The sequence below is a fragment of the Rhipicephalus microplus genome, chromosome 10 (genome assembly GCF_043290135.1).
Source record: "Rhipicephalus microplus isolate Deutch F79 chromosome 10, USDA_Rmic, whole genome shotgun sequence".
In the NCBI taxonomy this organism is placed as follows: domain Eukaryota; kingdom Metazoa; phylum Arthropoda; class Arachnida; order Ixodida; family Ixodidae; genus Rhipicephalus; species Rhipicephalus microplus.
In genome coordinates this window covers 25,516,006-25,532,859 of record NC_134709.1, presented here as the reverse complement: position 1 = coordinate 25,532,859, position 16,854 = coordinate 25,516,006, and the positions used below count along the sequence as shown (strand labels likewise).

At 49.2% G+C, this 16,854-nt stretch overlaps 2 protein-coding genes across 2 annotated transcripts in view; one reads left to right on the top strand and one right to left on the bottom strand.

Moving 5' to 3' along the window:
- Positions 1-16,854, top strand: part of LOC119181357 (TBC1 domain family member 2B) — a 199,220-nt gene that overhangs the window by 102,584 nt on the left and 79,782 nt on the right. The gene's annotated exons all lie outside the window — the stretch shown is intronic.
- Positions 1-16,854, bottom strand: part of LOC142774649 (uncharacterized) — a 150,612-nt gene that overhangs the window by 60,335 nt on the left and 73,423 nt on the right. The window lies entirely within an intron of this gene.

The following is a 16,854-nucleotide window of genomic DNA, read 5'->3' as shown; positions in this document are numbered from 1 at the left end:
GAGCCCTGGATAACCTGTAAAGCATTAAAAAAAGTAAGATATAATTTTATACACTTTACACCACTGAGAAGATAGTAGCATGCTAATGTGTGCTGCAAATCTGGGTTAGCGCACCTTCGATTAAACGGTTAAATATCACATAGTGCTGTTTCAGTAGTGACATAAATTACCTGTAATTAAATATTCTCTTCTCTTCTGATAACGAACGTTCCCCAAACGGTTTCATCAAGTTTCTTCCAAGAGGAAACGCGTCATCACCGACGAAAACTGGTGGCAAGTACAGATCAGGCAAGCTTCCCACCTTGACCAGTTCCGGAAGACCAGCCGACATGTTCGACAAGTGTGCTTGCAGAGGCGTAGTTTGCCAGACGCCCGCATCTCCCTGTGACCCTGGCGCACCAACATCCGTGTACAAAAATTTGTAGTTCGCATCGACCACGGCAAACAGTATAATGCTAAAGCTCTTCTTGTAGTTTCTGTAAACTGTTCCCGTGTTTGCTGGCTTAGTAATTATCACATGCTTTCCATCCATCGCTCCAACGCAGTTTGGAAAGTTCCAGTTTCTACTGAAACCAGCAACGACGTCTCTCCACTCATCCTCGGTGCTTGGAGTTTTGAGAAATTCATTCTTCAGCTCTTCATAAATTACATTACATGTTTCATGGATGATATCATTTACAGTCGAGTGGCCCAGACGAAATTGGCGACTCAAGGAGTGGTGGCTCTCTCCTGCACAAAGGGAAAAAAATACCGTCACTAATTCGCAGATGTATGCCAAGAGTGCCAAACTGTACATCAACGACAGCGAGGCTGTGTAAGAGGGCTTTCGTAGCCTTCGCAAGATTTGTTTTATTAGTGTCACATATGTGCCTATTCAAGACCTTGCTGGCGTTTTACAACACACAACGTAATGCCACCTCTAAAAGCGAGGCTCTCCAAGTCTGAACAGTCTCGGATGCAACAATAGGAGCAATGTTTCGAGTAGAAATGCACAGACGTGCAACACTTGCCTGAAGCAAGGTATCGTAGCGTGACCTGCAGCCTTGTTTCAGCTGATATGGCTCGCCGCATTACGGTGTCCTGTCGTTGTATGCGAGGTCCTACGAGCGACAGCAACTGGACAAACTGCTCTCTCGACACTCGCAGAAGCCTCCTGTATTCTTGGCTGTCGCTAAGCAAAAGTTCACGATAGAGTTGATATTGCATACCCAGATGCTTGTTAGCGATGTAGTCCTTTTGCCAACAAGATCGTTTTACAGGGAAGAACAGCGCTTCATCGTCTAATTCTGCTAATACAACAGCCATTGCAGCTATTCGTTGCTTTCTTTCGACCTCCATATTCACTTCAACTTCAAACTCAGCGTCATAGACGGAAACCTAAACCTCGAATGGCTAGCGATGAATGGGTTTTCTACTTTCAGACTGGTCGCGCCATCTATAGAAAAGAAGAATAAGCAAACATTCGCACATTATCATGAGCTCCGAGATATGGTAGCCCCAGCGCTACCGCAGATCACCGAGCTCATGTATTGGCAATAGCGGTGGTCGCTAAGCCTACACTTTTCAGAAAACGAGTACGGCGCTCGGAAACAGTACCAAATAGTCATGTATACGTTGCCGTCGAAGCTCGAGGACACAGACCTAAAGCCTACACAACCATCAGTTTGGGAATAACAGCCCACGCGATGCGCTACGAAGAGCTTAAAGATTTGAAGCGGGCAGCTCTCGCTTCAGACAGTGCCGCCATGTTTTTTTTCTCCAGCGCGTCCGTCTGCTCGCTTCGTCCGTCGTCTGAATGTGCTTCGCAGCCGGACGGGCGGCGGAACGAACGTCCGCGGGAGGGATTTGCGCGGATATGTCCGTCGTGTGGATACACGCTTACTGACGGGTTCCGGTGTACTTCACGTCTATAGCAGGTAGACGGTTATAAGCGGCCCGGCGATACGCGGGGACACGAGTAACGAGCTTGACGAAGCACGTCACTGCTCCCCCCCACCCCCTCGTACGACGCTTCGCTTTAGACCACGGCGAGGTTGTTAGTTACCACGTTGCCGCTGTTTCAGGGAGTGTAAGCGTAGATGAAGCCGACGTGGAGTGCCGACCCAGGGCTAATCTGAGAGAGGCAAGATGGTGGAGTGCTCGCCGTGTGGTTGCGCCGACGTTGTGTCTAACGAGAAAGATTCGACGGCTAATTCGCGTTCAGCGCGAGCTAAATGCGATAACGTTACCTGTAGTTACCTCGATGGCCAGTGTTATCTCTCACTTCAGTCGGTGCTAATCAGCATCAGCCGTTGCCGGTTTCCCGCAAGTAAATGCGGTGTGGTTTAAAGGGTGAATTAAGAACAAACTGCACACTAAATACAAGGGTACCTGTCTGGGATTGTCCGCCCAGGTGGACTAGTGGTTAGGTCGCCTTAAAACTGACCGGAAAGTCGCGCGATCGAGTCCCAGCCGCGGCGGCCTGATGGAGACGATAAGGTGGATACTTTAAATTTACCTACACGTTGGACCCTTCGCGTGGTTGAATTTTTCGGAGCCTTTCACTAGTCTTTCGTGATCTTATTGTGGTTTTTTGATTTGTAAAATCCGAAGAATTATTCTTATCGATCTCTTTTTAGGAAGTCTTTTGGCCACAACACATACATTGATGTTTCACTCGCGAGCCTTCATTTTGCAATGTCGCGCGCTCGGAAACCACCAAAGTAATAATAAATTCGGTTTTGTGTGCCGAAACCACGACATAATCACGAGACTCGCGGTTGTGAAGGGTTCTGGAAATTTCGGTCATGTGGCGTTATTTACAGTGCACTGACATCGCACAGTACGCGGGCTTCTATAGCGTTTCGCCTCCATCGAACAACCGTAACAACCGTATCAACCGTAGCACCGTATCAACCGTATCAGCGTGCCGTACCGCGGTAGTCGAAACGGCTGGCGCGAAGTTTTCGTGACAGAAAACTGCATCGTCCGCTAACCAATGTGTGGTGACCTGCGTTTCGGTGGCCTGCGTTTTGGTGGCCTGCGTTTTGGTGGCCTGCGTTTTGGTGGCCTGCGTTTTGGTGCCCTGCGTTTTGGTGCCCTGCGTTTTCGTGCCCTGCGTTTTCGTGCCCTGCGTTTCGGTGCCCTGCGTTTCGGTGCCCTGCGTTTTGGTGCCCTGCGTTTTGGTGCCCTGCCTTTGGTGCCCTGCGTTCGTTAATCCAATGTTACGCTAATGCCATTGCGTATAACGGGATGCTGGACGCGCGGAAACGTTCTGGTATCCCGACATTTCCGGTAACTTTCGTAACTGCGTTCGGCGCGCCAACAGAATAGCGCGCTCCAGTCGCCCTAATCTACATTGACGCTCCAAACTAACCCCCCAGAAGAGAAAAAGAGAAACAAAAAAACGCGGGCAACTAGAGCTGCGTTTGTTCGGGCACGAAATGAAGTTAGCGCGAAGAGGAGTCGGGGGATGTGGGTGGGGTTGTTTTTCGTTTAGTTCGACGACGAGATGTTGAGGCCACTTCGCGAACCGATGCGCCACTACCTTCATCGCAGGAGATCGGGGCGGTGTGTTGTTGTCGTCGGTGCCTATTGGACACGACAAGCGAAGGGCGTCATTTTTTTGCTGGCCTTTCGGAGGAACCGACAGCGCAGCTACCCGCCGCAACCGTCTTAGAAGAGGCACGACACCCCTGTTTACAGAAAAAAAAAAAAAGACACGACAAACGTCGGAACAATGTTGAGCGACAAATAAACCGAACGGCGTGAAGACGACGTAGGAAGCGGGAAATGGCAAGGAACAGAAGATTATAAAAGGAAGTGTTAGAGCAAAACGTCCAGGCTGTCGTCTGCTTCGCTTCGTCTGCCGCCCCTCTTAACGGTGCAGGGCCAATTTTTATCGCCCTGTCGCTACCATTTATTTCCGTGGGATGGCTTTTTTTTCCCCTTTATCTCGCTATTGCACGTCCGTCCGTCTCGTCTATTTAGACGAGGGTCAGGGGAAAAAGAAGAAAAGAAAAAGTAAACTGAAAGACGAAATGCCTACGTATACTTTCTACAAAAAACTGAGCAGAATAAAGGTTGTAAGATACGGCGTTAGGCCTAGCCGACGCCTTATGGTAGTACATCCTGCGCTTTACGACAGTGTAGAGCTTTTACGGACATAGGTTGGTACAGCCAAGAATGAGGCGATAGAGAGAGTTTAGGAGGATACAACAGAGAGATGACAAGTCGTTCCTCTCCGGTGTTTCTATTTGCGTCAGCCTGGAAATTAACCATTTACCGCGCGCGCGTATAGACCTAAACGTTTCGCTTCTACATATATCTTCGTGCGTGTACGTGTATGTGCGTGCGAGCCTGAATTTGCCCATCTTCACGGGCAGGGGGCGCTTCCCATCTCTCTACAGCTGCCATCGCGCGCGCGCGCGGAAGCTGCCGTGATCGTCGTTTCTCTTCTTCCGGTCGAATGAGCCGCCTGTCATTTCCGGTTCCGTGTTTCTTCCCCCTCGCCACGTACAGTCGCACTTCTTTCGCGACTGGCTCCCAGCGAACAGCACGCATTACGTAAAGAGGGCCTGTCATCATCCGTCCAGCAGCCACAGTCAGTCGTCGTCGTGTTCCCGGCGGCCGTTCATTCTGCGAGTCTTGTTCCGTTCGCGCCTGTATGACGGAGCTGCCGAACTATCAGGGCGCCCGGTGGGACGGCGTAATATCCGTTCGCGTATTTCCCGTATATGTGTACGCTTCCTCGCTTCCGTCCATGTCTGTTCTCGCTCGGCCTGTCTTCGTTGTTAGGAGGAAGAGTAAGCGGCGGCGGCGCCACTTCGCGCCGTATTTCGACGCTGTGGGTGACCCTTTCTGCACGAATGGCACGGTGTTCTGTTGGCCTGGTTGAGTACGCGAATTCTCGTTTGAAGCGCCAGAAAAAAGAACGACGCCGAAGACCCAACTACACGAAACACTAGAGGACATAGAATACCAAGCTACGTGGAGGACTAGACGATGTAGGTGGCAAGATGACGCGGCAGAGTAAACTGCTAGGAAGACAAGACGAACGTGGAAGAATATAGGCTGCCCGGAAGGCAAGACGACGTGGAAAACTAGACGATATAGAAGACAAGATGACGCGAAAAGCATAGACTGCTAGGAAGACAAAACGACGTGGAAAACTAGACGATATAGAAGACAAGACAGCGTGGATGACGTGGTTCCGAAAGACGTGAAAGATAAAATACGACACTGAGGATCAGACTGGAACAACACTGCAGGAGTCACGTCCTGTATGTGTCGCCTCCTTTTTGTGCCACATTGTACTAGATTGCACTTTTGTACTATATTTTACCATATTGTGCTAGATTATACTTTTGCGCCGTATTGTGTTAAGATTGACGATTTCTCCCTGTTGGAGGCTTGCGACAGTTCCTGTCAAGGCTTTCCCGTTTATATCGCACATCGCGCCTTTATACTCACTCGGATTCGTAATGATTCGCGTCACACTTTGCAGACGGCTGCCGAGACAAATCTGACCACTGGTCAGATATGACCACTGAGCCGAGCAAGAAGAAACGTTCAAACACCGTGCGGCTTTCTTTTCCGTACGCTATATGAAAGCGTAACAACGGGCCTTGCTCATATTGAGCATCAATAAGCGCCGTATAACGTGCTTAGCGATTTTACCACATGCGCGCGGAGGAAAAAAAAGTAAATATACGACACTAACATCAGAGTTCCGTCTACTAATCTTATGGTTACGGTTGTGACGTCGGCTACATATCGGCGCATGCGCAGCTGTCAGCCACGTTAGCTTATCTCGTTTTATATACGCGTGAGGTGCGCGGGTGCCCTTGACACCGCAGCGACCGTTTGATTGACAGCAGCAGCGCGAAAACTTTTTATCATACGCTGCATGCACGTCGTCTCTTATACTGCCCGCCGACACGCAGAACACGGGTGCTACGCGGTGAAGCTACCCCTCTCTCGCATAAAGGGGTTAACTGACCGCCGACACGCAGAACACGGGTGCTACGCGGTGAAGCTACCCGTCTCTCGTATAAAGGGGTTAACTGAAGACTAAAAGGGGGGGGGGAAGCGGGGGAGAGAAGAACGTCAGTCATATCTCGTTATCGGATTGTCGACGTCTCCGGAAACATCTGTGTCAACCGCGTATAACACGTGTCACCGTCTTTGGAAAACGATGGATGACCCGCCTGTGTTGGGATTGAAGACTCGCTGTGTGTGCGATTGCATAATGTAGACGGCGGACGGATATGTAAGCGACGAAAAGACGTCGGTCGAGAATCGGTCGCAGTCGGAATCGCCCAACGACCGGTCGTGGCATCTGCGCTATGAGCGCCGGTCATATTCCTAGTTTCGGGCATACGTTGGCGATAAGACGTAATTACATTATTGCAGGGCAACCACCACTGCAGTGTACAAACGTGAGGGCTAACAAGCGACCGTGTCGCACGTGCTGCTGGGTTGTTAGCAACGATGATAAAATTGGATTCACAGCGGGTACTATACTGACTACCAAGTGCGTGCGCAAGCGTAATTAAATGTGCGCGCACCAGAAACTCGCAAATAAAGGCGACAGATCTTCATCGATACTTCAATTGACATGCGACATACGGGATAAGACTGGACGTCGCACTTGTTACTGCAAGCATCACAGCGCAGTTAGTAAAATAGGATGTTTCATTGACACGGTCTTCGGATGAGTTTGCATAACCAAACGCGTACTCTGCTTTGCATTCATCAACCTCTTTATTTGTTTGTTTCTTGGTATGCCTCGTGGCTTGGTCTCTCGTAACTTTGAATATATGGAGCTGAGCTGCTGAATTGGGAGTCTCGCTTCATCGGTCCGACTTGGCCGAGAAATCATTTTCGTTTTGTATAAGCCGTGGTCTGCTTATTTTGTTCATATTGAATTTATAATCTAATAATTGTTGGGGTTTAACGTTCTAAAACCTTCGCTGCCCTTGATTGGGCGCGTCTTTATATTATGGTCCAGTGGATGTACGGAGGATTCACGGTTTACGAGACTTACCCTCGTGTTCACAAACGCTCCTCGGCTCGACTTTCGCCCTTCGCTCGACAGAGTTTAGCACTGCGCCACCACTCGGCTGAAAATGACGCTGCGCTACTCAAGAATCGCAGCGGACGATCGCTGATATGCAGTGACCTGCCGTGCCTAGAGATGGCGCTCCCATCGGCTTTCTTCAAGTGAAGGCGAAGCGTTGAGTGAAGAAGGGAGGTTCTAGAATACGAGGGGTTAACCTCCGGAGCAAGCTCAATCATTCACTTCATGGATATGGCGTTTTCCACGATGTGACAGCTTTAAATCAGGCACGTAAGACGGTAGTGCTTCGCGGAATATTGTCACGGGGTCGTGACGTGGACGAATGAAGCACACTGCGAGTCGAATAATAAATTGTTTATTTGGGCGAACCTGTGCCCAGTAAACGGAAAGTCCGATTACAGTACCAGTCGGACTGATAGCGGCGAACGGAGCGTCGGCCTTCGATCAACAACTGACAAGCGGCGAAGCGCGTCGGCATTCATACCCTTGCCGTCGAATGTTCTAGCGTTATCGCTGGCGGTGGCGTAGGTTCCAGAATAATCTGCACAGTTTGCAGAGTAGGCGTAATCGTATCAAAATGATCTACTACAGTCCGGAAGCTTCTCGAAAACTGCAGGCGCGGTTCGCGCTGAGAATTTTGGGACGATAACAAAACTTGGGAAATGGAACGTGGCAATATGCGTAAACTGTCGAACCAATCCATTGCGTGCGGTCACAGTAAAAAAAAAAAGAAAGAAAACACCTTAGCACCGCGAATATCGCATAACGGATGAAGCCGCACTTATTTCCTTTCCAGGCCGGACGGTGGTTTCGGCATCGAATGTATACCGTATCCGCGGTGTGTGCTTACCGGAAGACCGTAACGCTATACCGCGAGATGTTCAGGACAAGCGTCTGTGGGCGGCGTGCGTAGTGGCGGCGGTGGCTGGAGGCATGCAGGATGCGAAAATCAACACCGCCGGACGCCGGAGACGTTCGAGACGCGCGTCGCACAAGGCGAGCCAGCGGGGGTGATCGGTGATCGACACCGCGTTATCTGCACCGCATCCTGCCTGCCTGGCGCTGCGTTCGTCTGGTGCACTATTGCTCGGACCACGAGCGTGTATGGATGACATGTGTGACGATGCCTAACGGTACCTCTAGGCACTGGTCGTGAATCAGGAGGTACACACGAGGAGCAGGGTATACGTACTGAATTGCGCACAAGTGTACCTTCTACTGATGTGTGTAAAACTAAAAAAAGGGAAATATTGTCGCCCATTCGTTTTCAAGACACTGAGTATAGAATGCCCCACTCAGTCGAGACCTAAGCTGAAAATCGCCAAAAACTAGCCATGTCACCATCCATGATTTTAGGTCGCCAAGGGCAGCCCCGCCGCGGTGGTCTAGTGGCTAAGGTACTCGGCTGCTGACACGCAGGTCGCGGGTTCGAATCCCGGCTGCAGCGGCTGCATTTGCGATGGAGGCGGAAATGTTGTAGACCCGTGTGCTCAGATTTGGGTGCACGTTAAAGAACCCCGGACGGTCGAAATTTCCGGAGCCCTCCACTACACGGCGTCTCTCATAATCATGTGGTGGTTTTGGGACGTTAAACCCCACATATCGATCAATCGAATCAGTCACCACACGATACTTGATTACCTGAAGCGTCAAAAATGTGCGCTCATGTGATGAATGGTTCTCGGGTAAATTGGGGGAAACGAAGAGACGAAAGATGAACAAACTCGCAGGGTGCATAGCAAACGCCTAAGACGACTCCAAGGCGACACTGATTTGTATTTTTGTTTCTCTTAGTTGATAGATCACCCCTATTCTCTTAGTTAATAGATCACCCCCTACTTTCTTATGAAGGCTTTCTGCATTTAACGTGGTTTTACATGGCTTCTGTGATCGGAAGCGTTCTATCCTTTCTGCGCCTGACCCGACTTTACATCGCCTCTGTGATCGGCCCACCTCTGACTGCGACGCAATTGCATGGCATCGTCGCTCAATGGTACGTCACGTAAAGTGACGTCATGATGTTTTTGGCGATTTGTGACGTCGTATGGTGACGTCAGCGACGATGTCTAGCGATTACGTCGCAACGTTACGTCACGCGAAGTGACGTCATATTTTTGGCGATCTATGACGTCATGTCATACGAGGTCACGCGATGACGTCATGTGGTGACGTCATCGCGTGGAGATGTATTTTTTGACTGGCTGACGCTATGTCTACTTCGTCGAACGTGTAAGAACATCTGGGTTCGTAGACGCCAAGGCTAGTGTGGTACCTGTAGCAGAAATGCAATTACAAAGGATTTCATGGCGTACCAAGCTACGTAATATTTAATTACGTAAAGAAAGGAAAGAGGGAGCTGCGTTTCATAGCATATACAAGAAAACCTGTATAATCGCACAGTACCTCACATTTTACCACAAAATAGAATAAACGGTACGGTACAGTCGGAAGAGTGTGTTGATCAATCTACTCATACTTGACGTCTTCGCTACCTTTTCGCGACGCCAAATCATGAACTCTAGACCTAGAATGCGTATTGGTCCACAGGGTACCGGTTTTTTCGTTAGTCTCTGGCACTTCATTATCCGTGACTTCTCTCAAAAATTTTTTTTTTCATGGTGGTGGTAGTGGTTACAATGAAGAGGAAAAAGGCACCTAATTTCTGTCTGCCTTCAGGCGACACGGCGCAGTGCCTTATAGGGGTGGGGGGAAGGAGGGATAAAAAGAATAGAAGGAAAATAGAAGGAGAAGAAGCCAGCCAAGCGAGAGAAAAAAGAAGGAGATATGAAAGTGGGGATCCGGTCGAAGCAGTCCAAGGGCGGGGCGCCACAATGCGAGAGCTGCACGGCTTCAGGAGACCGCGGAGGGCGAACCGTCGGCGGGAGCTACGCTGAAGTCGGAGATCGCGAGGGCACAACCGTCCAGCTTGAAATCCTGCGAGCGAATCTTTTTTCATGCTCCACGTGTATAGCTACAGCGGGACGTTCTTCACCTGTTCCCACTCTCAGTTGTTCTCCGACCGTTCCTATGAAGTCCTCGCAAGTTGTCAAGCGCTCATTTCTGTCGCCGCGAGAACCGTTAAGGTCTTCGCCGACAGGTGGGAGGGCGGCCGCTCGGAGCCACTTTTCACGTACGGACCGCGGAGGTGCTGCCACCTATAAGTAAATACACTTAGCTGCGACGCGTTCCCACTCTTGAGTGTGTGCGTGTGGGTCCGAGTACGAAATACTTCGCTTTCGTTGATTAATGAAGTCCCCCCTCGTCGAGTTGACTGTCTGTACAACTTGCTTTTCTAATAACCTACCTCCACTTTTTGTCTTTCCTTCGCGCGCCTACCTCTCTTTGCTTTTTACTTTGACTTTCTTTGTTCTACGGGTGCGTCTTTTTTCGCTTATAAATCACACGAAGTCCGCTTCCATCTCTCACTGAATCATACCAAAGAAGAAGCCAAAAAAACCGTGGTCCCTTATTCACTCTTGACGGGGTTCCCGAATTTCTCTCGCGCACTGTGAGAGCTCCGGAACGAGATTCACTGAAGCCGCGTACGTCAGGAACAACGGCAAAAAAATAAAAAAAATAAAAAAACGACGATGAACAGTACGCAGTGCTGGAATATAAATGAACACCGAGACAGAGTTGAAAGTAGTTTTTTTTTTGTTCTCGCATTCTCTCGAGAATCACCGCAAAATACGTAGCGGTCGGCTGCGTACGGACTGCCCACTCCGTTGTTTTGTATAGTTTCCGTTTCCGCATTCTCTCCCCCCTGCACCCTCTCGCCTGTCGTCATCGCTGTCTTGTCCGTTTCGCATTGCAGCCAAGAGGACGACACGCACGGAAAAAGCCGGCTAGCAAGTCGGCTAGCAAGCCGGCCGGTTCTCTCTTTCCCGCGCATTCTCGTTCGCTCCATTCATGTCTCGTGAGCCGTTCCCCCAAGACCGCGCGCTGCGCGTCGCCTCCCCTCTTTTGAATAAAAGCTCGCTGCCAGCGCGTAGCTGTGAAATGAAGACAAACTATGGTCCCACAAGAGGCTCTAGTCGGCGGCGAACAGCAAAATGCCTTTGTCATTTCTTTTATTGCGACTGCTCTTATGTTGCGCTGGATTGTGGCGGCTGCCGCACTAAAGCAAAACAAAAACAAACAAAAACAAGACGAAACAAGAACGTGGAGACAAGACCATTCCCAAGAGAAAACACACGCTCCACCCCCCCCCCCCGACCCATTCCAGAAAAAAAAAACTGAGTTGTGTTGCGTGCGCCGTCTGTGAAGGGACCCGAATGTACGCCACGCGTTTAGGCAGCCATCCCATGCTGCTCCTGCGTCTAATAGCGAGCAGTTCTGCGGAAGGCTGCACGCAGAGAGTGTGAAATGCTTGTGGTCGAAGTTCGTAGTGGTCACGGTACGGTAATCGCTCCATAGTGGTTACTCCCGTGTAGTGATCACTGCGTATCTGTTACTTGAACGCAGTCGCTCCACAGTGGTTACTCCTACGCGGGTACCCCATAGTGGTTCATCCTGAGCACCTACTACGCGTGTTTTTCCTGCCCAGCTACTGTCATACTCACTTTTGCGTAGTCAATTAGTAATGGTTACTCCTACGTAAGCACTCCTTACTGGTTGCTGCTACGCGGCCACCCCGAAATGGTTGGTTCAGTGTAACCACACGTCAGTGGTCATTCCTACTGTCACCACACTATATATGTTACTCGAAGGCAGCCGCTCCATATTAGTAGTTTACTCCAGTGTTGCAGCTAAAAGATAGCCACTCCAAAGCGTCCACTCCAATGTATTAGCGTCGAAAGAACTGTCCTAGCAGCATTCGGGGTGTTGGGAGCTTCGGCAATCTCTTGTCCCGTGATCCATAGCACTGAGGATGCCTCGATGCTACTGCTCACGATAACTTATTGCGTTCCACGTAGGAAAATAGTGCCGACAGTGTTAAACTAGTTGCATGTTTGTTACCACCGAAATGACGAAAATTTAATTAAGTCGCAGATGTTAATTAGCATTTTTTGAATGTTACATATTGTTAGCTGCTTTCAGTTCGGAGCGCGAATACACAAACTCGAGCGCCTCCGTTCCTCCGACGAGGCCGCAGTAAGCTTCGCAAGGCTGCACCGTACTAGGCAACGTACGTGCAACACCGAGCTGCGCTGCGCCCGCGATAGTTCCAACACTACGTTTCATTTCTCCACTCTTTCCCAGGTGATAAACAGCCCCGGGCACTTTTTTTTTAGTTTCCCGCAGACCGCTTCGCCTTTTCCCCCCTCTCAGTCTCTTCTCCGGTGTGCGTCCGCGCGTTCTATGGATATATAACCATTAGCACTCTGCGCGCTGGCCCGCTCTACGACGGCCGGGCAGGCAAAGAATCACGTTGGTGTTAGCGCTAGCAACAAGCGCGCACTGTGAAAAAAAAGGGGGGGGGGGAGCAGAAACGCATAACGCGATCCTCTAAATAATGCTTAGACGCCGTCGTTTTTATTGTTTTGTTATATACGCTCGAAACCAGCGATCGGGAAATAAAACGAAACTATACGAGCCAGTTTCAGCATCGTGCGTTTCACTTTTGGGTGGGCGCGCTGCATTCGGCACAACCACGAAATCGCGACCCGCCTCGCAGGTCTGCGCATCAGTTATGACTGTTAAATGGATACGCTGCTGACTGTGTTACTGGTACTCCGAGGCTGCGGTATTAGGAGTGCGATGGTTGAAAGTGCGAGACAAACCGACTACTAAACGACCAACGCGCCTTTTAAGTGGACACTGAAGTGATGCAACGAATCGGAATACGCTGATAAATTGTACTCTCTGATGTCGTCGATTTCAACATCCTAGGTATATTAGCGGAGGAGAAATTCAAGGTGGACTTCAAGGTGTTCAAGGACTTCAAGGTGGACTTCAAACTCAAGGTGTCCTTTTTTGTCTCTCTGTCGTCGTTTCGTTTTCGCGCTATAACTATCGTCATGCCATACGAACTAGCCCAAGCTGCCACACTTCAAGGTGGAGTTTCATTTTTAAAGTTTGCGACGAAATCATCGCGTGAGACGTCGCGGATTTCGAGGCCTAATTTTCGTACGTTAGTGACATTGGCTCAACGAAATTAAATTAAACTTGATGTTTCAAGTCTATGGCCCCCTTAGCAAACGGTGCACTTCATATTTATAGATTCGAGGACTACGTAGATTTTTGACGGTGTCTACTAGATTCTACGACGTTTGGTGCGGGAATTTCAGGGTGGCTTCGCCGCCCACATTTTTCTTTTTGCGCGTTTCTTCGTTTACAAAACGCCTCCTCTCGGGAAGCATGGCGATTTCCGTATTGTTAAGGGGCGATTACTAATATATGAAAGCAGTCTTATTTTATTAAGTGCCCCTTTAACTGGCATAGCTTACCATACAAGCCAAAAATTAGCCACCGTATGGCAACACTGGGCCGTATTTTGCCTATAAATTGCGAATACTAACATTACTAACCATTTTTAATTCTTTGGCCAACATTAGAAGGCGTCAACCAGTGCTCATGGTATGAGAATAGATGCGGTACATCGTTTGGGTCAGTTATATGCATAACACTCTGTAAAACGCGGACAAAAGAAGGGCCCGTAAAAAAACTGGTCATAGGAAAAGAAATAGCCGTCATTTAAAGTTATACAACCAATGGGGCCCCCCTCATTGTCTTTGGAGGTCAACGTACACGCGTCAATCTTGGTTAAAACGCTGATTTTGACACAAAACGCAACGCGGCGCCCGAGGCGGCCTCCGCCTTCGCGTCGAAGACAGTCGCGATAAATCAAGGGCGGACGTGCTATAAATGTCGGAAAGAACACGCCAGGCAAAACTCTCTCTCTCATTTTTTTTTTAACCCGCATTTATTGCTTCTGGCAAGGAGTTTTCACCGCAAGCGATAGCGTTGTGCGACGAAGCAAACTTTACGGCGACCGAAATTTCTGTTGTGCGGCGAAGCCAACCGCCCATTGAATTTTTAGGCGCATCTGTACAGCTCCGCGGGGTAGAAAACTGATATGAGGAGTCAAATAGAAATAGTAACGGAAACCGACCCAGTTTCACGAAATCACCAGCGTTACAAAAATGAAGAAAAATTACGTTGATGCTAGTTATATTAGAATCTGTTTCTTGGACATTTCAACAGTTTTTTTTTTGAAGCCTAACGGATTAGCTCTCTCTACAAAGATAATATCATTCTGCTACTCTTCGAAGCGCTCTCTAAGAGAGGTATCACGGAGGTAACGGCGGTATGTGACCGAATTCGATTACTGCATCTCTTCGCATGCAACCAGGTCTGGCCAACACCGGCTGGCAGCGTCTACATCGGGGAAACAGTCGCTGTTCGCTGTTATCACAACATTATCGTCGTCCTGTCTCTATACAATAGTTGTATTTTAATTTCTGGTCACTATTAGTACTAAGGTACTAATAGCAGGTCTGCCGTAGCCCCAAGGTCATTCGAAGTTGCAGTGGTTACATAGGTAACGATGCAACACAAAAAAAGGGGGGGGGGCGAGACGCCCCTACTCCGAGCAGAGCATGTCCCAAGGCAAGACGAGTACGATTCAGTGCTCGTATTATTACGTGCAGGAGACAAAACCTTATAGACACGAATGTCCTCGTATAGTCTACCACTTCGTACCACGGTTGGTTCCTTTTTCTTATTGTTATACACTAACCTTTACATCAAAGCCCACGAGAGGGCGCTGCCGCGGTGAATCGACGTCACGTGACCGGAAGAACCAATCACTGTTGACGTGGACGGAAACGCGAGCCTCCCCCAAGAAACGAAGAACCTTGTTTCTAAAAAGCGTGTTACTCAGCTAGAAGATCGTGAACTGCCACAGTTCCCTCGACGCAGCGACATAGTCGTGTCGAGGCTCGTCGCCATGATTGCTTCCTTCCTAGAAATGTTCTTTTTCTTTTTTTGCGTCATTGCCGTCATTGACGTGTCTCCCTGTGGTGTAGTTGCTTATACATATATATATATCCGGGAGCGCTCGGTCTTCCCGTCACTGCCCTGCTGCTTGAGACACAGACATTAGATGGAAAACTACGCTAACAACTACGAACCGGGCGGCCGGCGAAGAAAAACCAACCCACGCGCCTCTCTTTTCGCAGCTGCCTCCTTGTCCCCCTTCCTGACGTCATCCCTTTTCCTTTCACGCAAAAGGGAAGATTACTCCGTTGGGACTAGGCTGGCGCAGTGCGGACGGTCGTCAGTTTAGGAAGCGAACGCGCCGTGCCAACTCCGCTCGTTACACCAGTGGCAAACGACTGTAACGCAAACGAGCAAGTTGGCGAGAACAAAAGCTAGGAAAGAACAGAACGGCTTTATTATTGAGTTAGGGCGGCTCGAGGAAAAAAGAAAAAAAGAAAGCTATCGCTGGGTTTTAAGTGCAAACACGAGTGAAGAACAGAGCGGACTCTTTTTATCCTTTTGTCTCGCTATGGTCTCGGTCCAGCCCTCGGCGAGATTTCTGTCGATTCGTTCGGGAAAGAGTGAGAAGAGGGAAATGAGAGAAGGAAGGGGAAAAACAAAAAGGTTTGCGTTGTCCAGCGTGATAAGATGAGAAAAGGGGCCGTGTCGTTTTTCTCCAAAGGAAAACGGATTGGGTCAATTAGACGTTCGCTTTATTGGGAGCCTTTCGTTGTTACCGGAAGTACAGGGGACTCTCGGTGAGGGTGTGCGAGGTACAAAGGGAATCCAGTCAGTGAGTGAGGGGTGAAAATGAGTGAGCGTTAGAGACGAGAGTGAGTAAGAATGAGAGGATGAGTGAGAATGAGAGTGAATTAATTGAGGCTATGAGAGACGGCGATTGTGCGCGACGAATGGAGAGGGTGAATGAATGTGAAACAACTCGACCCTCTCAGAACAACAGACCAAACTACGTGAACTGCTGTATCGGTTTAAAGAGTGCTTCGCGTCCACCTTGAAGGTTCTTGAGACACCGATCACCAAACACCGAATAATTACGTATACCGACACCTTGCCCTTAAAACAACATCCTTACCGCGTTTCGGCAATGGAACGTGACGTGATAAATGCTCAAGTCGAAGAGATGTTGCAAGATGACGTTATCTAAATTTAGAAGAGTGCTTGGTCATGGCTCGTCAAGAAAAAAGATGGATCACTGCGCTTCTGGGTGGACTACAGGAAACTTAACAGCGTGAAAGTTGAGTAGCAATGAAAGTGGGCGCGTGATAGACAAAGAGGGCGAATGAATGAATGAATGAATCAATCAATGAATGAATGAATGAACGAGCTAGCGATATACAAATGTAGTGACTGACTCAGTACGTGATAGACGAAGACAGTGCACGAAGGAGAGTATTAGTGGAAAGGAGCGCGAATAAATCGGTGAGTGAGACATATATACTTAGTCGCTAAATGAGTTCACCGTAGAAGAGGTATAGAACGGAGGTCAGTGAATGAACGGGTCAGCGATAGACAACTGTAGTGATTCAATGAGTGCGTGATTAGACGAAGAGAGTGAATCAGTGAGTGCGCGAATGTCAACGAGACAAACATTGAATGGGTGAGCGCGAAACAGAGTGACTGATTCAGTGAGTGAAGATAAGAGCGAACGAGTCAGAGACACATAGAGAGTGGGCTAATGAGAGTGATGGACAAGCGGAGTGAATGAATGCCCGAGTGAGAGACTAAGAAGGAAGACTGTGTTTGTGAGCAGGTGAGGGAGTGAAAGAGTGAGTGATTGAGTCATTGCGGAAGCGCACAAAAGAAAGGACAGAATACCAGAGGAAGAGACAGCCGCTGCAGTGGTTAAGACG